Below are 26,255 nucleotides of genomic sequence, written 5' to 3' on the forward strand. Positions count from 1 at the left end.
TCATCCTCACCACCTGCTTTCACATCAACTGTCTCTTCTGCAAATTTAGCAATAGTACCTTCACTTTACTTATCCAAGTAATTCGTATATATATTGTAAATAATGTTGGCCCCAGCGCTGATCCCTGTGGTACACCACTAGTTACAAGTTGTCATCCTGAACATGCCCCTTACCACAACTGTGGTAGTTAGCCAATCATCTATCCATGCTAACATACAGCCTCCCAACACTGTGGGCTCTTTGCTTACTATTTCATGAGATGTGAATATCATTGGCTGTGCGAACAACTCTTCCCAAACTGACCTTGAAAAGGTGGTGCTGAACTGCCTCTTAATTTGCTTCACAAATATGATGTGAACTGCAACAATGTTCAGGAGTGAGTTCCAGCATTTTGGTCAATAACAAAGAAACAATGCGATATATCTTGCAGTCGGAATGCTGTGTTCACACTTGTCTGTTCTTGGTGGTTGAGGTCATGACTTGGAAGGTGCTTTTGAAGAACCACCACTCATGCAATCAAGCCAGACTGATAGATTGTGGCCCCAGACTCTGCCATTTTGACTTCCCTCATCAATCTACATTCTTTCCAGCGAAGTTTCAGTCTCAAACCGCCACGCAATTCCATCTGTTACGGCTTAAAAGATAAGAATACACATGATTACCAACCGTATTTTGGGTTGTATAAATCTTTGCCTGCCAGAATTATTTTCCAAAAGACTTTAATTAAACTGGGTGACTGCATGAAATGGTTTGTTGGTCAGACTATAATCATCATCCTCAAAGGAGACAATGCCAGTAATACCATTGAACTCGTCTTTTTGTTTAAAAAGCACAAGTTCTTGATTTTTTTTTACAACTTACTAGCATTCACACCTGCACATTCAATGTCAAACTCAGACAACATAAATGAAATTACACCATTAATTTTGTTTTACAACAATCCAACAGATTAATTAATAATACACAGTGAATACCAAGGCTGATTAATGTGAAATTAAATTTGACTGAAAATGTAAAATCGAGATGAGAGATAACAAATGGGGGAAGGGCAGAAGGCAAGAAATGCAGCAGCATAGAAGGTGCTCCTCCAGGGAGTGTATTTTACCAACTACAACTGCTAAATATAAACAAACACTCTGACATGACCCTCCGGTTTTAATGTAAACCATAGCCCCATACAGTAGGTACCATTTAAATAAGTTAATAGATACAAGCCTTGAGCAAATCCAGCCTCCAGCCGGGCCCCCCGCTTCTTGGAGCTCGGAGAGGGGTTCCCACTCATTCATTCAACAGGAGGCGGCTGAATTTATTGTAATGGGCACGGAGGGTACAGTGGTCGTGTATCATGTTGTGGAGGAAGCTGTTTCCTCTCATTCAACAGAAATGGACCTATTTACTAGAGGTTTTTTTTGTGGTGCAGCTGTAGTCTCCCATAGAGCCCTGAGGCTCAGGTTCAAATCCCACTGCTCCAGTGTGTGTAATAACATTACTGCCCAAGCCACGTGCCAATTGGCAGAGGGATTAGAAAATGAGGGAAGTAAACACGTCAACCTGTTCAATGCTATCTCCAATCATTTCACTTCCTGTCCCATTCGTACTACAGGGAGCCCAGCCTCGTTTCACGGAGGTTCTTTTTGAGAAGTTTAATCGGGCATTTTTGCACAAGTCAAGAAAGCCGGGATCTCTTGCAAGATTGCGCGGGAGACAATAATTGCAATTCTCGGCGGGGAGGCTGAATTATGAATTCACTAATAGCTTCGCCTAAGCGATGGCGCAAATCACGCCAATGCCTGTCTCTGTGGCGCAATTGGTCAGCGCGTTCGGCTGTTAACCGAAAGGTTGGTGGTTCGAGCCCACCCAGGGGCGGTGTGTTCGCTTGGCTTCGAAGCTGAACGCTTTTAATGGGGTCAGGAAAACGTTCCCCAAACGGAAATCCTCTCCACAAAGGAGTTTCTGAATTGAATTAATGTCTAACGGAAGGGACTGTGGATGCTGAGAAGCCGAGACAAAAAGAGAAACTCGGCAGGTTTGACAGTACCTGTCGGAGAAAACAGAATTTTGAAATGTTGTCTCTGATTCTCTTTCCACAGATGTTGCCTGACCTGCTGAGTTCCTCCTGCAATTTCTCGCTTTGTTTTTAATGGAAAGTTAATTTCACCTTTTGGGATAAAACACCTAGACTCGCCATGTGCAGATATTTAACCCTTTCGAATCACTGTGAAGTGATTGGATTCAAAGAAACTCTGCGATGATTCACTCTTTCTCAGCTCCACAGGCAGACAGACCTGGGAAGTGAAGTTGTCAGTGTGGTTCTGTATTCGTGGGCCGACTGGTTAATGCGATGGACTTGAAATCCATTGCGTTTTCCCCACGCAGGTGTGAACCCTGCCGAGTACAAAATGAGAAATGTCGTCGAAAAGAAAGGGAGCTTGCTCCCCGGCTTCTTCTTTAAGATTCAAATCAGTGGAGGGGGAAAAGTATTTCACTCACATTGGGACTGGTGGGTATCTGCAACCCCCTGCATTTTCGGGTGGAACAAGCAGATACCCGCAGAGCTTCGTTTGAGGCTGTGAGCCAAGTGTTTGGAAATGAGACTAGAACAGTGAGAGGCTTGAAATCGTGATCGAAATGAAGCAGGTACCTGAGGACAAGGATGTTTCCTTTGCCAGTGAAAGATACTGCTTCACAAAGTTGGGCATGTGGAAGGGAATCAGTGACGGTGATTATCTTTGGTTGTTCACCTTGTGAAGGTTCCCCTTGCTGCGCAGGTCCGTGTTAATGTCAGAACTCTGCAGCATGGCAGCGTCAGGTACGCACAGGGCCGGGGCGCAATGGATGACACATCTGACTCCACCTACCTGTTTGAAATGCAGCGCACAGCTTCTTCACACACCCCAATTAATCTTTCACATTGTCCTGAAGCCGGCATACGGTTTGAATTCCCGATCTTCGGGAATGGGAATCTTTTCACTGTCTCGCGTCAGTCAATGTCCCTGAGAACATCGGAGTCAAGTCACAGCGCTGTCAGATGAGGGGAAGCTGAAATAGCCCCACACGCTGCTCACGGGCACATTTTAATTTTAGATCAGTGGTGCTGGAAGAGCACAGCAATTCAGGCAGCATCCGAGGACAGGCAAAATCGACGTTTCGGGCAAAAGCCCTTCATCAGGAATAAAGGCAGAGAACCTGAAGCATGGAGAGATAAGCTAGAGGAGGGTGGGGGTGGGAGAGAGTGGCATAGAGTACAATAGGTCAGTGGGGAAGGAGATGAAGGTGATAGGTCAGGGAGGAGAGGGTGGAGTGGATAGGTGGAAAAGGAGCTGGGCAGGTCGGACAAGTCCGGACAGGTCAGGGGATCGAGTTTCTGGAGGTTAGAAGCTAGGATGAGGTGGGGGAAGGGGAAATGAGGAAACTGTTAAAATCCACATTGATGCCCTGGGGTTGAAGTGTTCCGAGGCGGAAGATGAGGCGTTCTTCCTCCAGGCGTCTGGTGGTGAGGGAGCGGCGGTGGAGGAGGCCCAGCACCTCCATATCCTCGGCAGAGTGGGAGGGGGAGTTGAAATGTTGAGCCACTGGGCGATGTGGTTGATTGGTGCGGGTGTCTCGGAGATGTTCCCTAAAGCGCTCTGCTAGGAGGCGTCCAGTCTCCCCAATGTAGAGGAGACCGCATCGGGAGCAACGGATACAATAGATGATATTAGTGGATGTGCAAGTAAAACTTTGATGGATGTGGAAAGCTCCTTTGGGGCCTTGGATGGAGGTGAGGGAGGAGGTGTGGGCGCAGGTTTTACAGTTCCTGCGGTGGCAGGGGAAAGTGCCAGGATGGGAGGGTGGGTCGTAGGGGGGCGTGGACCTGACCAGGTAGTCACGGAGGGAACGGTCTTTGCGGAAGGCGGAGAGGGGTGGGGAGGGAAATATATCCCTGGTGGTGGGGTCTGTTTGGAGGTGGCGGAAATGTCGGCGGATGATTTGGTTTATGCGAAGGTTGGTAGGGTGGAAGGTGAGCACCAGGGGCGTTCTGTCCTTGGTGCGGTTGGAGGGGTTGGGTCTGAGGGCGGAGGTGCGGGATGTGGATGAGATGCGTTGGAGGGCATCTTTAACCACGTGGGAAGGGAAATTGCGGTCTCTAAAGAAGGAGGCCATCTGGTGTGTTCTATGGTGGAACCGCTCCTCCTGGGAGCAGATACGGCGGAGGCGGAGGAATTGGGAATACGGGATGGCATTTTTGCAAGAGGTAGGGTGGGAAGAGGTGTAATCCAGGTAGCTGTGGGAGTCGGTGGGTTTGTAGAAGATGTCAGTGTCAAGTCGGTCGTCACTGATGGAGATGGAGAGGTCCAGGAAGGGGAGGGAGGTGTCAGAGATGGTCCAGGTAAATTTAAGGTCAGGGTGGAATATGTTGGTGAAGTTGATGAATTGCTCAACCTCCTCGCGGGAGCACGAGGTGGCGCCAATGCAGTCATCAATGTAGCGGAGGAAGAGGTGGGGAGTGGTGCCGGTGTAATTACGGAAGATCAACTGCTCTACGTAATTACACCGGCCGTAGAGCAGTTGATCTTCCGTAATTACACCGGCTCGTAGAGCAGTTGATCTTCCGTAATTACACCGGCACCACTCCCCACCTCTTCCTCCGCTACATTGATGACTGCATTGGCGCCACCTCGTGCTCCCGCGAGGAGGTTGAGCAATTCATCAACTTCACCAACACATTCCACCCTGACCTTAAATTTACCTGGACCATCTCTGACACCTCCCTCCCCTTCCTGGACCTCTCCATCTCCATCAGTGACGACCGACTTGACACTGACATCTTCTACAAACCCACCGACTCCCACAGCTACCTGGATTACACCTCTTCCCACCCTACCTCTTGCAAAAATGCCATCCCGTATTCCCAATTCCTCCGCCTCCGCCGTATCTGCTCCCAGGAGGAGCGGTTCCACCATAGAACACACCAGATGGCCTCCTTCTTTAGAGACCGCAATTTCCCTTCCCACGTGGTTAAAGATGCCCTCCAACGCATCTCATCCACATCCCGCACCTCCGCCCTCAGACCCAACCCCTCCAACCGCAACAAGGACAGAACGCCCCTGGTGCTCACCTTCCACCCTACCAACCTTCACATAAACCAAATCATCCGCCGACATTTCCGCCACCTCCAAACAGACCCCACCACCAGGGATATATTTCCCTCCCCACCCCTCTCCGCCTTCCGCAAAGACCGTTCCCTCCGTGACTACCTGGTCAGGTCCACGCCCCCCTACGACCCACCCTCCCATCCTGGCACTTTCCCCTGCCACCGCAGGAACTGTAAAACCTGCGCCCACACCTCCTCCCTCACCTCCATCCAAGGCCCCAAAGGAGCTTTCCACATCCATCAAAGTTTTACTTGCACATCCACTAATATCATCTATTGTATCCGTTGCTCCCGATGCGGTCTCCTCTACATTGGGGAGACTGGACGCCTCCTAGCAGAGTGCTTTAGGGAACATCTCCGAGACACCCGCACCAATCAACCACATCGCCCAGTGGCTCAACATTTCAACTCCCCCTCCCACTCTGCCGAGGATATGGAGGTGCTGGGCCTCCTCCACCGCCGCTCCCTCACCACCAGACGCCTGGAGGAAGAACGCCTCATCTTCCGCCTCGGAACACTTCAACCCCAGGGCATCAATGTGGATTTTAACAGTTTCCTCATTTCCCCTTCCCCCACCTCATCCTAGCTTCTAACCTCCAGAAACTCGATCCCCTGACCTGTCCGGACTTGTCCGACCTGCCCAGCTCCTTTTCCACCTATCCACTCCACCCTCTCCTCCCTGACCTATCACCTTCATCTCCTTCCCCACTGACCTATTGTACTCTATGCCACTCTCTCCCACCCCCACCCTCCTCTAGCTTATCTCTCCATGCTTCAGGTTCTCTGCCTTTATTCCTGATGAAGGGCTTTTGCCCGAAACGTCGATTTTGCCTGTCCTCGGATGCTGCCTGAATTGCTGTGCTCTTCCAGCACCACTGATCCAGATCTGGTTTCCAGCATCTGCAGTCATTTTTTCTACCACATTTTAATTTTACCAAATCAACGTCTCAACCACTGCCACTCCTGGGAGTGGAAAGGAAACAATCACCAAAACCCAGTCTTAGCTTTGTGAATCTTCAGAAAATCAGCAAACGTTCATCCCTTCGGATTTTCTATCCTGGGCTGAGAGGGAAGGGTTTTGTCACTCTTTTGTAGGACATTGCAAGTGGATGTTTTGCAGAAAAGCACCACAATGCAATCTGATTAATCAGGACCTGGATGTTTTCGGTCTTTGAATGTAAGTGTTGTGCTCAAGAACGTTGATGTTCACAGTTTATAATACTTATCTTCCCAGTCCCCTGTATCACTTATCGAAAATGTTTAAGTTCCGTCTTGTAATCCTTTCACTGTCTGCTAATGAGGATAGCGTTTCCGTGTTTTACCTAAATTATCTTACCCTTGCATAGCTCAAGCCTCAAGCTAATTTCACGAGAAAACTTCTCCAGTTCAAAAGCCAACTGTTCATGATGGCTCTGTTTCTTGTCACGTATCCAATTTCAGATCGATGTTGTTAATATCCCTTTTATTCCTTCAGATCCAGGTTTCGCTCACAGGGTTAGAACAGAACTGTCACCAAATACATTTACCAATCTACGTTCATCCTACCGATTGTATTAGCATCATCAACACTTCTCATCAAAATAACTCGAGGGACTTTGATCACAATTTTCTGTGAACAGTTCTGCATTAGCTTTGCTGAATGAACCCCAAATTTCTTGAAGTGGCTCCTTATTTTCGGTCCTGATTATTAATCTCCCTATGCATGGGAATGGATCCTTCCCACCCGTTCTATCTCTCATCAATGTGTGTAGTTCAGTTCGATCTCCCATCAGCCTCCTCTGTCCTGATCAAATCCATGGCAACTGGATACATTGGGGCTATGGCGCGGACTGGACAAGCCCAATACTCACCTTTCCTGTTAGAACCATTCCATGAGAAATTTTAGACCACAACTTTGGGCGTGTAGTTGTGGCTGAACACTTAAAGTGTTGGCGTAGAGATCCTTTGGGGCTCCCCCGCTCAAGATGGTCACCTGCTGACTATGCTTTCTTCGCTGGCGATTTTAAATGAATTCCTGTTGGTTACATTATCGTTCAAACTTCACAAAACCCGGCTCAATAAAGTCCCGTTTTCTCGTGTGTCGGAATTGATTGCCATGCAGGAACCTCGGGTTCTGAACAAACAACGTACCAGCCTCACAACGTCAGCTCTGTTTACCTTTCCACAGATGCTGCTCGACCTGTTGGCTTTCTGCAGTATTCTCTGTGTTTATTCGGCACAAGTGCTGCTTTTCATTCAAGAACTTCAATCCCTGTCCTCTGGTAACTGACTCTGGTCAGTGGCAATTGATTCTTCTGATCATTAATCTGCCCATTCCCACCGCTTCTTCTCCCATCATTACCAACAGCCCCAGGAAATCTCCAGTTAACCTTCTTTGCTCCAAAGCGAACATTCCCAACCTTGGGAATGTCTCTCCAAAATGGAAATTCCTCATCCCTGGACATGACGCAAGGCGTACAATTGGGAAGAGACTTTGGCAAAATATTGTCAGTTAGGAAATGGAAAAATGTTCATGAAGCAAAGCAGAAATCCCAGTCTCCAGCTTTGTGAATCTTTAGAAACTCTTTGGGAAGCGTATTTAGAGGAGAATGAAAGATGAACTGTCCGACTGAGTAGAGACAGTCCAGACAGCGTCCCCTTGTTGAAGAGGCCGGGAGATTGACTCAGATGTTCTCGGGACATGAACTGATCTGAGACATTGAAAGAATTGTCGTTCCTGCAATCAGGAATTCAAACCCCTTCTCGCCTCCGCGCCAATGGGAGAACTCGGGATCAGGCAAAACACGAAAAGGCTCGAAGGGCGACGACCCCGGAGTAAGAAAGCTAGTTCCTCGTGACATGGATGTGTCTGCAGAGAGTAGGATCAGACTGTTCCCGGTGTCTCCACAATGAATGTCCCAGGCTTTATTGTGGAAAAGTAAAACTGATAGACGACAATTGTAATTCTCGGCGGAGCAGGCTGAATTATGAATTCACTAATAGCCTCCCCGAAGCGATGGCGCAGCCCACGCCTACGCCTGTCTCTGTGGCGCAATTGGTCAGGGCGTTCGGCTATTAACCGAAAGGTTGGTAGTTCGAGCCCACCCAGGGGCGGTGTCTTCGATGCCCTTCCTTGGCTTCGAGGTTGTGCGCTTTAAAAGGGGTCAGGAAAATGTTCCATAAACGGAAATCTTCTCCATAAGGGGTTTCTGAATTGAATTAAAGTCGAACAGAAGGGACTGCGGATGCTGAGAAGCCGAGACAAAAAGAGAAACGCGGCAGGTTTGACAGTGCCTGTCGGAGAAAACAGAGTTCAGAAATGTTGTCTCTGGTTTTCTTTCCACAGATGTTGCCTGAACTGCTGAGTTCCTCCTGCAATTTCTAGTTTTGTTTTTAACTGAAAGTTCATTTCAACTTTTGGGATGAAACATCTCGACTCGCCATGTGCAGATATGTAACCCTTTCGAATCACTGTGAAGTGATTGGATTCAAACAAACTCTGCGATGATTCACTCTTACTCAGCTCCACAGGCAGACAAACCTGGGAAGTGAAGTTGTCAGTGTGGTTCTGTATTCGTGGGCCGAGTGGTTAATGCGATGGACTTGAAATCCATTGCGGTTTCCCCACGCAGGTGTGAACCCTGCCGACTACAAAATGACAAATGTCGTCGAAAAGAAAGGGAGCTTGCTCCCCGGCTTCTTCTTTAAGATTCAAATCAGTGGAGGGGGAAAGGTATTTCACTCACATTGGGACTGGTGGGAATCTGCAACCCACTGCCTGTTCGGGTGGAACAAGTAGATACCCGCAGAGCTTCCTTTGAGGCTGTGAGTAAAGTGTTTGGTAATGAGATTACAACAGTGAGAGGCTTGAAATCGTGATCGAAATGAAGCAGGCACCTGAGGACAAGGGTGTTTCCTTTGCCAGTGAAAGATACTGCTTCACAAAGTTGGGCCTGTGGAAGGGAATCAGTGACGGTGATTATCTTTGGTTGTTCACCTTGTGAAGGTTCCCATTGCTGCGCATGTCCGTGTTAACGTCAGAAACTCTGCAGCATGGTGGCGTTAGATACGCACAGGGCCGGGGCGCAATGGATGACGGATCTGACTCCACCTACCTGTTTGAAATGCAGCTCACAGCTTCTTCACACACCCCAATTAATCTTTCCCATTGTCCTGAAGCCGGCACACGGTTTGAATTCCCGATCTGCGGGAATGGGAATCTTTTCACTGTCTCGCGTCAGTCAATGTCCCTGAGAACATCGGAGTCAAGTCTCAGCGCTGTCAGATGAGGGGAAGCTGAAATAGCCCCACACGCTGCTCACGGGCACATTTTACTTTCTCCAACTCACCGCCTCAACCACTGCGGCTCCTGGGAGTGGAAAGGAAACAATCACCAAAACCCAGTCTTAGCTTTGTGAATCTTCAGAAAATCAGCAAACGTTCATCCCTTCGGATTTTCTATCCTGGGCTGACAGGGATGGGTTTTGTCACTCTTTTGTAGGATATTGCAAGTGGATGTTTTGCAGAAAAGCACCACAATGCAATCTGATTAATCAGGTCCTGGATGTTTTCGGTCTTTGAATGAAAGTGTTGTGCTCCAGAACTTTGTTGTTCACAGTTTATAATACTTATCTTCCCAATCCCCTGTATCACTTATCGAAAATGTTTAATTTGCGTCTTGTAATCCTTTCACTGTCTGCTAATGAGGATAGCGTTTCCGTGTTTTACCTAAATTATCTTGACCTTGCATACCTCAAGCCTCAAGCTAATTTCACGAGAAACCTTCTCCAGTTCAAAAGCCAACTGTTAATGATGGCTCTGTTTCTTGTCACGTATCCAATTTCAGATCGATGTTGTTAATATCCCTTTTATTCCTTCAGATCCAGGATTCGCTCACAGGGCGAGAACAGAACTGTCACCAAATACATTTACCAATCTACGTTCATCCTACCGATTGTATTAGCATCATCAACACTTCTCATCAAAATAATTCGAGAGACTTTCATCACAATTTTCTGTGAACAGATCTACATTAGCTTTGCTGAATGAACCCCAAATTTCTTGAAGTGGCTCCTTATTTTAGGCCCTGATTATTAATCTCTCTAAGCATGGGAATGGATCCTTCCAACCCGCTCTATCCCTCATCAATGTGTGTAGTTCAGTTCGATCTCCCATCAGCCTCCTCTGTCCTGATCAAATCCAGGGAAACAGGATACGTTGGGGCTATGGCGCGGACAGGACAAGCCCAATACTCACCTTTCCTGTTAGAACCATTCCATGAGAAATTTTAGACCACAACTTTGGGCACTTAGCTGTGGCCGAACACTTAAGGTGTTGGCGTAGAGATGCTTTGGGGCTCCCCCGCTCAGGGTGGTAACCTGCTGACTATGCTTTCTTCGCTGGCGATTTTAAATGACTTCCTGTTGGTTGCACTATCGCTCAAACTTCACAAAACCCGGCTCAATAAAGCCACGTTTTCTCATGTCTGGGAATTGATTGCCATGCAGGAAACTCGGGTTCTGAACAAATAACGTACCAGCCTCACAACGTCAGCTCTGTTTACCTTTCCACAGATGCTGCTCGACCTGTTGGCTTTCTGCAGTATTCTCTGTGTTTATTCGGCACAAGTGCTGCTTTTCATTCAAGAACCTCAATCCCTGTCCTCTGGTAACTGACTCTGGTCAGTGGCAATTGATTCTTCTGATCATTAATCTGCCCATTCCCACCGCTTCTTCTCCCATCATTACCAACAGCCCCAGGAAATCTCCAGTTAACCTTCTTTGCTCCAAAGCGAACATTCCCAACCTTGGGAATGTCTCTCCAAAATGGAAATTCCTCATCCCTGGACATGACGCAAGGTGTATAATTGGGAAGAGATTTTGGCAAAATATTGTCAGTTAGGAAATGGAAAAATGTTCATGAAGCAAAATAGAAATCCCAGTCTCCAGCTTTGTGAATCTTTAGAAACTCTTTGGGAAGCGGATTTAGAGGAGAATGAAAGATGAACTGTCCGACTGATGAGAGAGAGTCCAGACAGCGTCCCCTTGTTGAAGAGGCCGGGAGATTGACTCTGATGTTCTCGGGACATGAACTGATCTGAGACATTGAAAGAATTGTCGTTCCTGCACATCAGGAATTCAAACCCCTTCTCGCCTCCGAGCCAATGAGAGAAATCGGGAACAGGCAAAACACTGAAAGGCTCGAAGGGCGACGGCCCCGGAGTAAGAAAGCTAGTTCCTCGTGACATGGATGTGTCTGCAGACTGTCCCCGGTGTCTCCACAATAAATCTCCCAGGCTTTATTATGGAAAAGTAAAACTGATAGATGACAATTGTAATTCTAGGCGTGGAGGCTGAATTATGAATTCACTAATAGCCTCCCCTAAGCGATGGCGCAGCCCTCGTTGTCGCCTGTCTCTGTGGCGCAATTGGTCAGCGCGTTCGGCTGTTAACCGAAAGGTTGGTGGTTCGAGCCCACCCAGGGGCGGTGTGTTCGCTGTTCTTCCTTGGTTTCAAAGCTGTGCGCTTTTGATGAGGTCAGGAAAATGTTCCCCAAACGGAAATCTTCTCCACAAAGGGGTTTTTGAATTGAATTAATGTCGAATGTCAGGGATTGCGGATGCGGAGAAGCCGAGACAAAAAGAGAAACTCGGCAGGTTTGACAGTACCTGTCGGAGAAAACAGAATTCTGAAATGTTGTATCTGATTCTCTTTCCACGGATGTCGCCTGACCTGCCGATTTCCTCCTGCAATTTCTAGTTTTGTTTTGAACTGAAAGTTCATTTCATCTTTTGGGATGAAACACCTAAATATCTGCAAACACCGTGTGCAGATATTTAACTCTTTCGAATAACTGTGAAGTGATTGGATTCAAACAAACTCTGCAATGATTCACTCTTTCTCAGCTCCACAGGCAGACAGACCTGGGAAGTGAAGCTGTCAGTGTGGTTCTGTATTGGTGGGCCGAGTGGCGAATGCGATGGACTTGAAATCCATTGCGGTTTCCCCACGCAGGTGTGAACCCTGCCGACTACAAAATGACAAATGTCGTCGAAAAGAAAGGGAGCTTGCTCCCCGGCTTCTTCTTTAAGATTCAAATCAGTGGAGGGGGAAAAGTATTTCACTCACATTGGGGCTGGTCTGGAATCTGCAACCCACTGCCTGTTCGGGTGGATCAAGCAGATACCCGCAGAGCTTCGTTTGAGGCTGTGAGCAAAGTGTTTGGAAATGAGATTAGAACAGTGAGGGGCATGAAATCGTGATCGAAATGAAGCAGGCACCTGAGGACAAGGGTGTTTCCTTTGCCAGTGAAAGATACTGCTTCACAAAGTTGGGCCTGTGGAAGGGAATCAGTGACGGTGATTATCTTTGGTTGTTCACCTTGTGAAGGTTCCCATTGCTGCGCATGTCCGTGTTAACGTCAGAAACTCTGCAGCATGGTGGCGTTAGATACGCACAGGGGCGGGGCGCAATGGATGACGCATCTGACTCCACCTACCTGTTTGAAATGCAGCTCACAGCTTCTTCACACACCCCAATTAATTTTTCTTATTGTCCTGAAGCCGGCATACGGTTTGAATTCCCCATCTGCGGGAATGGGAATCTTTTTACGGTCTCACGTCAGTAAGTGTCCCCGAGAACATCGGAGTCAAGAAACAGCGCTGTCAGATGAGGGGAAGCTGAAATAGTCCCACACGCTGCTCATGGACACATTTTACTTTCCCCAACTCACCGCCTCAACCACTGCGGCTCCTGGGAGTGGAAAGGAAACAATCACCAAAACCCAGTCTTAGCTTTGTGAATCTTCAGAAAATCAGCAAACGTTCATCCCTTTTTCGATCCTGGGCTGACAGGGATGGGTTTTGTCACTCTTTTGTAGGACATTGCAAGTGGATGTTTTGCAGAAAAGCACGACAATACAATCTGATTAATCAGGTCCTGGATGTTTTCGTTTTTGAATGTAAGTGTTGTGCTCAAGAACTTTGTTGTTCACAGTTTATAATACTTATCTTCCCAGTCCACTGTATCACTTTTTGAAAATGTTTAATTTGCGTCTTGTAATCCTTTCACTGTCTGCTAATGAGGATAGCGTTTCCGTGTTTTACCTAAATTATCTTGACCTTGCATACCTCAAGCCTCAAGCTAATTTCACGAGAAACCTTCTCCAGTTCAAAAGCCAACTATTAATGATGGCTCTGTTTCTTGTCACGTATCCAATTTCAGATCGATGTTGTTAATGTCCCTTTTATTCCTTCAGATCCAGGTTTCGCTCACAGGGCTAGAACAGAACTGTCACCAAATACATTTACCAATCTACGTTCATCCTACCGAGTGTATTAGCATCATCAACACTTCTCATCAAAATGACTCGAGAGACTTTCATCACAATTTTCTGTGAACAGGTTCTACATTAGCTTTGCTGAATGAACCCCAAATTTCTTGAAGTGGCTCCTTATTTTCGGCCCTGATTATTAATCTCTCTACGCATGGGAATGGATCCTTCCCACCCGCTCTATCTCTCATCAATGTGTGCAGTTCAGTTCGATCTCCCATCAGCCTCCTCTGTCCTGATCAAATCCAGGGGAACAGAATACGTTGGGACTATGGCGCGGACTGGAAAAGCCCAATACTCACCTTTCCTGTTAGAACCATTCCATGAGAAATTTTAGACCACAACTTTGGGCGTGTAGTTGTCGCCGAACACTTAAGGTGCTGGCGTAGAGATCCTTTGGGGCTCCCCCGCCCAGGGTGGTAACCTGCTGACTATGCTTTCTTCACTGGCGATTTTAAATGACTTCCTTTTGGCTGCATTATCGCTCAAACTTCACAAAACCCGTCTCGATAAAATCCAGTTTTCTCATGTCTGGGAATTGATTGCCATGCAGGAAACTCGGGTTGTGAACAAACAACGTACCAGCCTCACAACGTCAGCTCTGTTTACCTTTCCACAGATGCTGCTCGACCTGTTGGCTTTCTACAGTATTCACTGTGTTTATTCGGCACAAGTGCTGCTATTCATTCAAGAACTTCAATCCCTGTCCTCTGGTAACTGACTCTGGTGAGTGACAATTGATTCTTCTGATCATTAATCTGCCCATTCCCACCGCTTCTTCTCCCATCATGACCAACCGCCCCAGGAAATCTCCAGTTAACCTTCTTTGCTCCAAAGCGAACATTCCCAACCTTGGGAATGTCTCTCCAAAATGGAAATTCCTCATCCCTGGAAATGAATCATGGCGTACAATTGGGAAGAGGTTTTGGCAAAATATTGTCAGTTAGGAAATGGAAAAATGTTCATGAAGCAAAACAGAAATCCCAGTCTCCAGCTTTGTGAATCTTTAGAAACTCTTTGGGAAGCGTATTTAGAGGAGAATGAAAGATGAACTGTCCGACTGAGTAGATACAGTCCAGACAGCGTTCCCTTGTTGAAGAGGCCGGGAGATTGACTCTGATGTTCTCGGGACATGACCTGATCTGAGACATTGAAAGAATTGTCGTTCCTGCACATCAGGAATTCAAACACCTTCTCGCCTCCGAGCCAAGGAGAGAACTCGGGAACAGGCAAAACACTGAAAGGCTCGAAGGGTGACGTCCCGGAGTAAGAAAGCTAGTTCCTCGTGACATGGATGTGTCTCCAGCCTGTCCCCGGTGTCTCCACAATGAATGTCCCAGGCTTTATTATGGAAAAGTAAAACTGATAGACGACAACTGGAATTCGAGGCCGGGAGGCTGAATTATGAATTCACTAATAGCCTCCCCGAAGCGATGGCGCAGGCCATGTCATCGCCTGTCTCTGTGGCGCAATTGGTCAGCGCGTTCGGCTGTTAACCGAAAGGTTGGTGGTTTGAGCCCACCCAGAGGCGATGAGCTTCTGGTTGCCTGTCACTTTAACACGCCCCCCTGTTCCCTGGCCCACATCTCTGTCTCAGGCATGCAGCAGTGTTCCAGCAAAGCTCCGCTCCAGATGGAAGACCAGCGCCTCATTTTCCGTTTGGAATCCTCCAGTCTTCAAGATCGAGTTCAATATTATTTGGACCCGAACACCCCCATGCTCTTGACCCCTACCACACCCACACGAGGCCGTGTTATCACATCGTCAGCTGTTACACACGACTTATTGTTCGCCAGGAATAGTCTCCATGAACAGTTAGTCACCCTCCGACACAGATCGTTATTCTCTCCTTTGTCCCTCCAATGTTCTCCGTCTGAACTCGTGGCAAAGAGAGCAATGTGGACTGATATCCCTGAGCCAGCTCTTTGTCCCATCTCCAGGAACTGGGTTCTCTCCACTGCCGGATAATTAAACCACTTTGTTGTTGCGTTGACGTGAGGAGATTGTGTAAATATAAACTTTTCTAAATCCCCACCTTCCGTTGATTGAACTGTGAGTTCACTCTGATTCACAACACGTGTCACAGCGCAATTTGAGGCCCACATTAGCTCTGCTGGTTCTACACAGCAAGTAAATGAGAGTCTCTATTCGTATCATTCTCTTGCCTTCGCCCTGTAAATCTCCACATTGTTACTTTGGACATGACCACCGAATTCCCTTTTGTGTTCTTGAATCTGCCTCCTTGTCACGGTCAGACAGGGACAAGAAAGTGTTCTTCCTAATGTCAATTTTACTTTTTTTTCCAAATGCCTTGAAATCTCTGCCAATTTTTTGGGAAATTGAAAGGATTCTCATTCCTGCACATGAGGCTGAATTGATTTAATTTCTAACGTAAAGGACTGCGGATGCTGAGAATCAGAGACACAAAGAGGAGCTGCTGGAGGAACTCAGCCGGTTTGGCAGTACCTGTGGGAGAAAACAGAGTTCTGAAATATTGTCTCTGATTCTCTTTCCACCGATGGTGCCTGACCTGCTGAGTTGCTCCTGCAATTTCTGTTTTTGCTTTTAACTGAAAGTTTATTGCATCTTTCGTGATGAAACAACCAGACTCGCCATGTGCAGATATGTAACCCTTTCGAAACCTGTGAAGTGATTGTATTCAAACAAACCCAGCAATAACTCACTCTTTCTCAGCTCCACAGGTAGGGAGACCTGGAAAATGAAGCTGTCAGTGTGGTTCTTTATTCGTGGGTCGAGTGGTTAATACGATGGATTTGAGATCGATTGCGGTTTCCCCACGCAGGTGTGAACCCTGCCGACTACAGTTGAGAAATGTCGTCAAAAAGAAAGGAAGACTGTTCCCCGGTTTCTTCTTTAAGATTCACATCAGTGGAGGGGTTGGAAATCTGCAACCCATTGCCTGTCAGGGTGGAACAAGCAGATACCCACAGAGCTACTTTTGAGGCTATGATCCAAGTGTTTGGAAATGAGACGAGAACAGTGAGGGGCGTGAAGTCGTGATCGAAATGAAGCAGGCACCTGAGGACGAATGTGTTTTATTTGCCAGTGAAAGATACTGCTTCACCAAGTTGGGACAATGGAAGGGAAGCAGTGACGGTGATTATCTTTGGCTGTTCCTCTTGTGAATGTTCCCATTGCTGCCCATGTCCGTGTTAACGTCAGAACTCTGCAGCATGGTGGCGTCAGGTACGCTCAGTGCCAGGGGCGCAATGGATGACGCATCTGACTCCACCTACCTGTTTGAAATGCAGCTCACAGCTTCTTCACACACCCCAATTAATCTTTCTCATTGTCCTGAAGCCGGCATACGGTTTGAATTCCTGATTTGCGGGAATGGGAATCTTTTCACTGTCTCGCGTCAGTAAGTGTCCCTGAGAACATCAGAGTCACGTCACAGCGCTGTCAGAGGAGGGGAAGCTGAAATAGCCCCACACGCTGCTCATGGACATATTTCACTTTCTCCAACTCACCTCCCCAACCACTGCGGCTCCTGGGAGTGGAAAGGGAACAAACACCAAAACCCAGTCTCAGCTTTATAAATCTTCAGGAAATAAGAAATCTGTTCATCCTGTTGGATCTTCCATCCTGGCCTGACAGCGTTGATTTTAAATGGCTGTCCAGTCAGTGCCGATTCGTTTTGGCTGAAAAAAATCTTCCTTATCTCATCCCAGCATTTCTTGCCACAGAGAACTGTGCAGCAGAGTTCATGTATATATTTCCTTGTATGGTATTTTGTAAATAACTTTCTTTTGCGGGTTGTTTGTATCGGCTATTCCAGGTTCATTAGCCGCTGTTTAAGTGTGTTGGTAGGTTTGTGGGCTACCATGATGCGGAGAGCGTTGAGTTGTCTGGACATCATTTCCCAGATGTCTTTAATGTAAAGTAATGTGGCTAGGGTTTCTGCACACGTTGTGTCTGCTTGTGTCAGTTTGTTGATGTGAAATCGACACACTGGGTTTATTGGGTAGGCAAAAGTGCGGATTGCAGATGCTGGAAACCAGAGTTCAGATCAGAGTGGTGCTGGAAAAGCACAGCAGGTCAGACAGCTTCCGAGGAGCAGGAAAATCGACTTTTCGGGCAAAAGCCCTTCATCCTGAATGGAAGCAGGACGCCTCCAGGGCGGAGAGATAAATTGGGGGGTGGGGGTGTGCTGGGCCGAAGGTAGCAAAGAGTACAATAGGTGAATGGGGGTGGGGATGGAGGTGACAGGTCAGAGAGGAGGGTGGAGCGGATAGGTGGGAAGGGAGATTGGCAGGTAGGACAGGTCATGAGGATCGCGATGTGCTGGAAGTTTGGAACTGAAGTAAGGTGTGGGGAGGGGAAATGAGGAAACTGGTGAAGTCTACATTAATGTTCTGGGTTTGAATTTATCTGAGGCGGAAGATGGGGCGTTCTTCCTCCAGGCATCGGGTGGGGAGGGAGCGGCGATGGAGGAGGCCCAGGACCTGCATGTCCTCGGCAGAGTGGGAGGGGGTGTTGAAATGTTGGGCCAGAGGGCGATGGGGTTGATTGTTGCGGTTGTCCTGGAAATATCCCCTCAAGCGCCGTGACTGGACTCTGCGAGGAGTCTCCAGCCTCCCCAATGTAGAGGAGACCGCATCGGGAGCAATGGATACAAGAAATGACATTGTTGGATGCACAGGTGAAAGCTTGCTGACGACCGCGGCCCAGGTTCGATATCCGGGCAGGGAAGTAATTTTTAGTAGAGCTGACAAGCAGAAGCCGCGTCTCCCTGGTGGTCTAGTGGTTAGGATTTGGCGCTCTCACCGCCGCGGCCCGGGTTCGATTCCTGGTCAGGGAAACCATTTTCAGGGGTGCAGGCTACCCATTCTTCTTAAATGCACTGTGTAATTATTTATAGTCGTTCCTGGGTGCTGCAGTGTGTCGTGTGAAATAGTGTCCTGATTCAAATTTGTTTGTCTGTGGAGGGATGATTGCTTCTGTAGTTAAGTACTTGGTTCGTGTGCGTTGTTTTCCTGTAGAGGCTGTTTTGAATTTACCATTGACTGTTTGCTCTACTGTGACATCTAGAAATGGCACTTTATTGTTGTGCTCCTCTTTTGTGAATTTTATGTCAGCGAGGATATTGTTGATGGTGTTGTAGGTTTCCTCTAATTTGTTTCATTTTTTGATGACAAAAGTGTCGTCACTGTAGTGGACCCAAAGTTTGGGTGGATCGTTGGAAGGGCTGTTTGTTCGAGTCTCTGCATTATTGCTTCTGCGAGGAATCCTGATACTGGTGGTTTCATGGGTATTTCGTTGATTTGTTTGGAGGGCTTGTTACTGAATATGAAGTGGGTGGTAAGACACAGTTCTACGAGGTTGACAGTGCTATCTTTGCTGATGAAGTTGGTGCTGTGTTTGTGTCTCTGGTTCTTCGAGTAGTGTCTTCAGTTTTGTTTGGCCAAGATGATGTTAATGGATGTGAACAGGGCTGTTATGTCAAAGGACATCATTATTCCATCCTCTTCTATCTTAGTGTCTTTGGTGTTCAGGAATTCTTGGATGGAGTAAATGGAGTGACGTGAATCTTCGACTTGGTGTTTTCAGTGGAGGCCTTTGACGAGTCTGCATATTGGTGTTCCAAATGGTGAGGCTTTAGGCCTGAGGGGGGCTCCTGGTTTGAAGAGGAGAACAACAACAAAGTGCCATTCTTAGATGTCACAGTAGAGCGAACAGTCAATGGGGAACTTCAAACTAGCGTCTACAGAAAAACAACACACACAAACCAAATACCTAACTACAGAAGCAATCATCCCAACACCCACAAACTTTGCTGCGTCAGGACATTATTTTAACGAGCCACTACACACTGCAGCACAGAGAAACTACGAAGAGCACAAGAGAAATACGTATATAGTGTATTTAAGGAGAACGGGTCACCAATAGACCCAGTCCGCCGATTTCTCATTGATGCTTCCAAGCTGACTCTCAAAAATTCGGTTTGTCCCTCCATTATTTCCTGTTTGTTTTTTGCGGGTTTTGAAAGCTTTTGCAATCCTCTGACTGAGTATTGGAGTTGGGAAGTTATGTTGTGGCTGTACAGGACATTGGTAGGACCAGTTTTGGAATATTGTGTGCAATTCTGGTCTCCTATCAGAAGGATACTGTGAAATTTGAAAGGGTTCTGAAGCACCAGTGGGTCCACAGAGGGGAAGAGGCCCTTCTGCTGCCCTGAGTGTGGGAAGGCCTTCAGTGATTCCTCTGCCTGCTGCCGCACCAGTTGGTCCACACCAGGGAAGGCTGTTCTCCGGCCCCAAGTGCGAGATGGCCTTCAGGAGTTCTTCCCACCTGCTGGGACACCAATGGGTCCACACTGAGGAGAGGCCGTTCTTCTGCCCCGAGTGCAGGAAGGGCTTTGCTCTTTCCTCCGAACTGCTGGCCCATTGGTGAGTCCACATGGGGGAGCGGTCGTTCAGTTGCCCTAAGTGCAGGAAGTCCTTCAGCAATTCCTCAGCCCTGCTGAGGCACCAGTCCGTCCACACCGGGGAGAAGCCGATCTCCTGCCCCGAGTGTGGGAAGGGCTTTATCCGCTCCTCCACACTGCGGAAGCACCAGCTGGTCCACACGGGGGCGGGATGGGGGGTTGGGGGAGAGGCCATTCTGCTGACCTGAGTGCGGGAAGGCCTTCAGCAATTCCTCCACCCTGCTGAAACACCTGTGTGTCCTTCAGCAGTGGGAGGCCCTTCAGCTGGCCCGAGTGTGGGAAGAGGTTCATGTTTGCTTGCAACTTGCGGAAGCACCAGCGGGGGCACTGCTGCTCATTGAGCCAGGGACTGCACATTGCCAATGAAATGATCCAAATAAACCTCAGACCGCAAGACCATCGGAGCAGAAGTTAGGCCATTGGGCCCGTCGAGTCTACTCTGCCATTCGTTAGAGACAAAATTAGTGCAGATGAGATTAGCTACAGGAAATAGGCCATTTGTCCCAACAAGTCCACACAAACCCTCCGAAGAGTAACCCATCCACACCCATTTCCCTCTAACTAATGTACCTAACTCTATGGGAAATTAAGCATGGCCAATCAACATGACCTGCACATCTTTGGTTTATGTAAGAAGACAGGATCGCCCAGAGAAAACCCATGCAGACACTGGGAGATTGTGCAAACTCCTCACAGACAGCGATCCAAGGCTGGAGTCAAACCTGGGTCCCGTGCGCTGTGAGGCTGCAGTGGTAACCACTGAGCCACTACATATTGCAACCCGAAGTTGCAAGCAGGAGGTTGGGAGAATACAGCCTCAGAATGTGGAGTAGTCAGCGTTTTGGGTATTAACCCTTCTTCAGGACTGAAACGTTAACTTCTCCATGAGAAACGATTTTTGGGAATGATGCTGGGGGTTGTAGGGTTTGAGCTCCAGGGAGAGGCTGAATAGGCTGGAGCTGTTTTACCTGGAGCATCGGAGGCAGAGGAGTGACCTAATAGAGGTTACAAAATCATGAGGGGCATGGACAGGGTAATAGACAAGGTCTTTTCTCAGGGGTGGGGGAGTCCAGAACTAGAGGGCATAGGTTTAGGGTGAGAGGCGAAATATATTAAAGAGACAACGTCTTCATGCAGGTGGTGGTACATATATGAAATGAGCTGCCAGAATATATGGGTCAGGTGCTGTCAAATGGGACTAGATTAATTTAGGATATCAGGTCAGCATGGACAAGTTCGACTCAAGGGTCTGTTTCCATGTTGTACGTGTCTCTGACTACTGGTCCTCATGTAATTTTAAAATAGGGTCCAAGTAACTTTGAATAGTTCAATCTTATTGAGCTCACTTCCTGAAAAGTTTCAAATGAATCATCTGAGCGATACTGTTTAAACATGCTGAGTTGGACAAAGTATCCCATCAAGTTCAACACAAACCCAGAGTTGAAGAAGTCAGAAGTCAGAACACCAAGGGGACCAAACTGATCACAATATTCCAGGTGCAACCTTATCAACGTCCTGTATAACTACAACATAACTTGCCAACATCTATATTCAATTCCTTAATTGATGAAGGCCAGTGTGCTGAAACCTTTCTTCACTGCCTTGTGTACCAATGTAATCAGAGATATAGGACCTACTTTAAACTGATCCACAATCCAGTTACTGGGAGCCCAGAAGCAGAGTAGTGCTGCGTGAGTGTGCTGGGCACACAACCCAGAGGTCGATGGGTAAAAACCATGTGATCCTATTGCCCAATGTCTCCGTAAGCTGCTTTCATTTACAATGTTGCTCTGTTCTGTATGTTGCCTTTGCATCTGCTTCCCAAAGCTTCTTCAGTGGAGGAGTGGCAGCTGGAGCCCAGGAGTTCAACGACCCGCAGGACCTTGAGGAAGGTCCAAGCTCCAAGAAGCGGGGGGTAAGGCTGGAGGCTGGATTTGCTCAAGGCTTGTATTTTTAACTCATTTAAATGGTACCTACTGTATGGGGCTATGGTTTACATTAAAACCGGAGGATCATATCAGAGTGTTTATATTGAGCAGCGGTAGTTGGTAAAATACACTCCCTGGAGGAGCACCTTCTATGATGCTACATTTCTTGCTTTATGCCCTTCCCCCATTTCTTATCTCCCAGCTTGGTTTTATGTTTTTTTGGTTAAATTTAATTTCATATTAATCAGACTGGGTATTGACTGTGTGCTATTAATTTGCTTCTTCGAATATTGAAAGTCAAAATTAATGGTGTAATTTCATTTCTGATGTCAGAGTTTGACATTGAATGTGCAGATGTGAATACCAGTAAGTTGTGAAAATACATCAAGAACTTGTGGTTTTTAACAAAAAGAGCAGTTCACTGATATTCATGGCATTGTCTTATTTGGGAGTGATGATTCAAATCTGACCAAAAAACCGTTTCATGCAGTCACCCAATTTAGTTAAAATTTTCATTAATTTAATTAAAGAAAAGAACTCTGGCAGGCTAAGATTTATGCAATCTACCCGACGCTTGTAAGAAAAACACCTCACCTTCTGACTTGGGACCCTCCAACCACATGGTATCAATGTAGATTTCATCAGTTTCCTCATTTCCTCTCCCCCACCTTGTCCCAGATCCAACCTTCCAATTCGACACCAACCTCTTAACCTGTCATACCTGTCCACCTTCCTTCTCACCTATTTGCTCCACCCTCATCTCTGACCTATTACCATCAATCCCTACCTCCATCTACCTATTGCATTCCCAGCTGCCATTCATCCAGCCCCACTTCCTTCCCATTTACCTCTCAGCCCCCTTGGGCCACCCTTTATTCCTGATGAAGAGCTTATGCTCTAAACCAAGACTGTTATGAAACAACATTCTCAACAAATAGGAAATAGCTCCCAAGTCAGATTTCATTCCCTCTTCTGTTTCCCAGTTCTTTCAGAAACAAGAAATATCTTTTTCTTCCACTAGAAAGTGATCTTCCACTTTGCGCTGTCTGAAGTGTTATGCCACATTATTACTTCAGCCACCTTTTAAGAATCGTTTCAACCTGCTTTTCTAACAATTGTGGAGGTGACCAAAAGCAAACATTTCACTCCTCCTCAATGCCCCATTTCTCCTCCTATGAGCCACTTTGTCATGTTGTCTATGTTACAAGCAGCCGAGTGCACTTGGTTTCTGAATTGAAATTTGGCCATTGAAGTGATCAGAATTAATATATATCGATGGATAGCTGTGTTTGCACTAACTGTAATTATCCACCAATATGATGTCGTTTGTTCCACCAAAACTGGAAACAATGATCTGTGTTTATATTGCAGTCGGATGTAGAAAATCATCCCAGCGATCTTCACGTTATTATAGTTTACTGTGGCCATACAGCATTGCGAGGCAGTTTGATGTGACTAAAATTTGGATGGAAAGAATGTAGATTGATGAGAAGGCAAAATGGCAGTGTCTCTGGCCACAATCGATCTGTCTGGCTTGATTATATGAGTGGCGGCTGTTCAAGAGCAACTTCCACTCCATCACTTCAACCAGCAAGAGGAGACAAGTGTGAACACCACATTCCAACTGTGACATATACGCATTGCTTCGATGTTATTGATCAAAATCCTGGAACTCGCTCCTGAACCTTTATTATAGACCACATCATATTTGTGAAGTAATTTAAGAGGTAGCTCACCACCACTTTTTCAAGGACGGTTTGGGAAGACTTGCTGGCAGAGCCAATGATATGCACATGATATTGGAAACAGTCTAATCGTATGGATAGATGATTGGCTAACCAATGATACAGGAGGGATAAGGGGCATGCTCAGGATCGCAACTTACAACTAGCAACGTTCCACAGGGATCAGTGCTGGGGCACAAAATTATTTACTATATTTATATGAATTACTTGGATAAGTACTATTGCCAAGACTGCAGTAGATACAGTTGATTAGAATGCAGGTGGTAAGGATGACATGAACTCTTCATGCAAGTTCAGTGAGTAATCGAGAAGGCAAAAGGGAGATTGGCCTTTAAATGGAGTACAAAAGTAGGGAGGTTATAGTGAACCTCCGCCTGGAGGTTTTGATTGAAAGTGCAGTGAAGATTCAACCAGCTGACAGTGGATCTGAATCACATGTCGATCAGACCAGGTTTGGACAGCAGGAAACCAGATAAGTTTTTACAACAAACCACAACGATTTCATCATTTGACTCTTAATTCCAGATTTATATTGAATTCAGATTCCACCATCTGCCGTGGCAGGTTTTGAACCCAAGTCCCGTGAACATTATCTGGGTGAATGGTCTGGTGACAATAAAGTGGCCATCGCCTCCCCTGAACACATTGGCATATTGTGTTCAGAGGTAACAAAGGAGCAAGAGGTTTCAGCAGCTGCTAAGTTGTTGATATTACACAAGGGAACATCAGCACTCTCAGTAATGGCACATACTGAAGCCAGGGCCCTGTATCAGAGGTAAGGGCTCGGGATCCACAAGAAATAGGAACAGGAATACGCCATTCAGCCTCTTGAGCCTGCTCCTCCATTCAGTAGGATCGTGGCTGATCTGGCATTCCCCACATCCACTTTCCTGCCCTTTTCCTGTAACTGTTCATCCCCCGACTGATCACGAATCTATCGATCCTAGTTTTAAATGTGACAAGAAGGATGGCAACAGAGTTACTGGGGTTGGGGGAGGGGCGGGGGGTGCTCAGGTCGAACTTGGGGACTAAAACAATGGCTTCACACTTCACAATATTTAACTAAGGGAATGTTTATGGTTATCCAATGCTGGAAATTGGGCAGGTATTCAGATGAAATTATTGGTAAATTATGAATGACAGAGGAGTCGGGAGAGAAGTGGTGTTCAGGCACAGTTGGATATCATCAGTATAGATGCCAACACCAGCAGCTACGGTTAAATAAATAAGAACGGAAGACACTAAAAGCAGACCCTCCCAGAGGATACAGCGATGTTGGAGAGGGTCAGTACTGTCATTAACTCTGATCGAGGCTGTCCGCAGGTCGACGAGGGAATGTTCATCCCTGTCACCATTACAAAGGATGTCAAATATGACCTTGATAAGAACTGTTTCAGGGGTAGAAACCAGACTCGAGGGCTTTAAACACAGAATTCTGGAAAAGCTGGGAATGGCTTATTCAACAATGTTGCATCCAAACCAACACTTCCATTGGTGCGATAATTATAGAAGTGTTTTGGTTTTTATTTAGATGATTCTCAGCAATACTGAGTAAGAAGCAACAAAATTAACACAAGAAATATTGCAATTGCTACAATATGCCTGCTCCCAATAGGAGACCACCTGGTGTTCACTTAACTGTCTGCAAGGTGCAATATTGGAAAGGAATTATCCAGTTCATAGCTATAAGAGGGGAGACACAGACTGCTTGATACAAAGGGCGGGAGTAGGCCACTCGGCCCTACGAGCCTGCTGCAACATTCAATAAGATCATGGCTGATCTGAATACAACCTCAGCTCTACATTCCTCCACATCCCCGACAATCTGTCACCCACTTGGTTAGCAAGAACCTGTCTACCTCTGCCTTAAAGATTTTGAATTCACTGCCTTTTGAGGAAGACACACAACCATCAGAAAGAAAAAAAATCATCCTAATTTTTGTCTTCTACTTTTAAAATATGACCCTCTATTTTCAGATATTAAGATAGGGATACAAGCTGCATTCAAATAATACCTGTGGTACAGTTAACTCTCTCAAAGTGCTTCACGTGAACATAATGAGAATTCCTTTAAAAATCACAAGAGTGGAGCACAGATTAGGACAGGTGGCCAAAGACTTGGTCAAAGGGGCAGGTTTAGGGCAATCTTTTAAACAGGTTCAATTTCCCAAACATCTGAGGACTAAGACATAAAGAGCAAACACAAAATAGCAAAGGATGGGAAACAACAGTGTGGACATAATGTCACAGGATGAGTAATCCAGGGAACATGAGTTCAAATCCCACCACAGCAAGAGGTGAGATGCGAATAATTCGAATCATAAATGGGGAACACAAAATTAGTCTCAGTATGGTATCGATGGCACTGACGTCAATTGTCACCAATGTCCTTTCAGGAGGGAAACTACCATGCTTACCTGGTCTGGCTTACATGTGACTCCAGACACACAGCAATGTGGTTGAATCTTAAATTGCCCTCTGAATTGGCATAAGCAAGACACCTTGCACTTAAGGATGGATAACAAACATCAACCTTGTTAAAGTGTCAGAACAGAAATTGCTGGAGAAACGCAGCCAGTCTGGCAACACCGGTGGAGAGAGAGAGAAAGAAACAGAGTCAATATCCTGGCATGCGTCCAGAACAGTTGTGAAGAAGGGTCACAGCACTTGAAATGCTAACTCTGCTTCTC

General features: G+C 46.7%; 5 non-coding genes across 5 annotated transcripts; all 5 read left to right on the forward strand.

Annotated features, from left to right (window-relative positions):
- Positions 1 to 1,792: 1,792 nt before the first annotated feature.
- On the forward strand, positions 1,793 to 1,866 carry trnan-guu (transfer RNA asparagine (anticodon GUU)). Its single transcript has one exon. It is a non-coding gene; the product is annotated as a tRNA-Asn (tRNA).
- A 6,287-nt stretch (positions 1,867 to 8,153) lies between these two features.
- On the forward strand, positions 8,154 to 8,227 carry trnan-auu (transfer RNA asparagine (anticodon AUU)). Its single transcript has one exon. It is a non-coding gene; the product is annotated as a tRNA-Asn (tRNA).
- Positions 8,228 to 11,525: 3,298 nt separating this feature from the next.
- Positions 11,526 to 11,599, forward strand: trnan-guu (transfer RNA asparagine (anticodon GUU)). Its single transcript has one exon. It is a non-coding gene; the product is annotated as a tRNA-Asn (tRNA).
- Positions 11,600 to 14,901: 3,302 nt separating this feature from the next.
- trnan-guu (transfer RNA asparagine (anticodon GUU)) lies at positions 14,902 to 14,975 on the forward strand. Its single transcript has one exon. It is a non-coding gene; the product is annotated as a tRNA-Asn (tRNA).
- A 3,219-nt stretch (positions 14,976 to 18,194) lies between these two features.
- trnae-cuc (transfer RNA glutamic acid (anticodon CUC)) lies at positions 18,195 to 18,266 on the forward strand. Its single transcript has one exon. It is a non-coding gene; the product is annotated as a tRNA-Glu (tRNA).
- Positions 18,267 to 26,255: the final 7,989 nt, after the last annotated feature.

Source organism: Chiloscyllium plagiosum, unplaced genomic scaffold (assembly GCF_037043375.1).
Source record: "Chiloscyllium plagiosum isolate Xiang-an unplaced genomic scaffold, Cpla_swu_hap1 HiC_scaffold_27, whole genome shotgun sequence".
NCBI classification, from domain to species: domain Eukaryota; kingdom Metazoa; phylum Chordata; class Chondrichthyes; order Orectolobiformes; family Hemiscylliidae; genus Chiloscyllium; species Chiloscyllium plagiosum.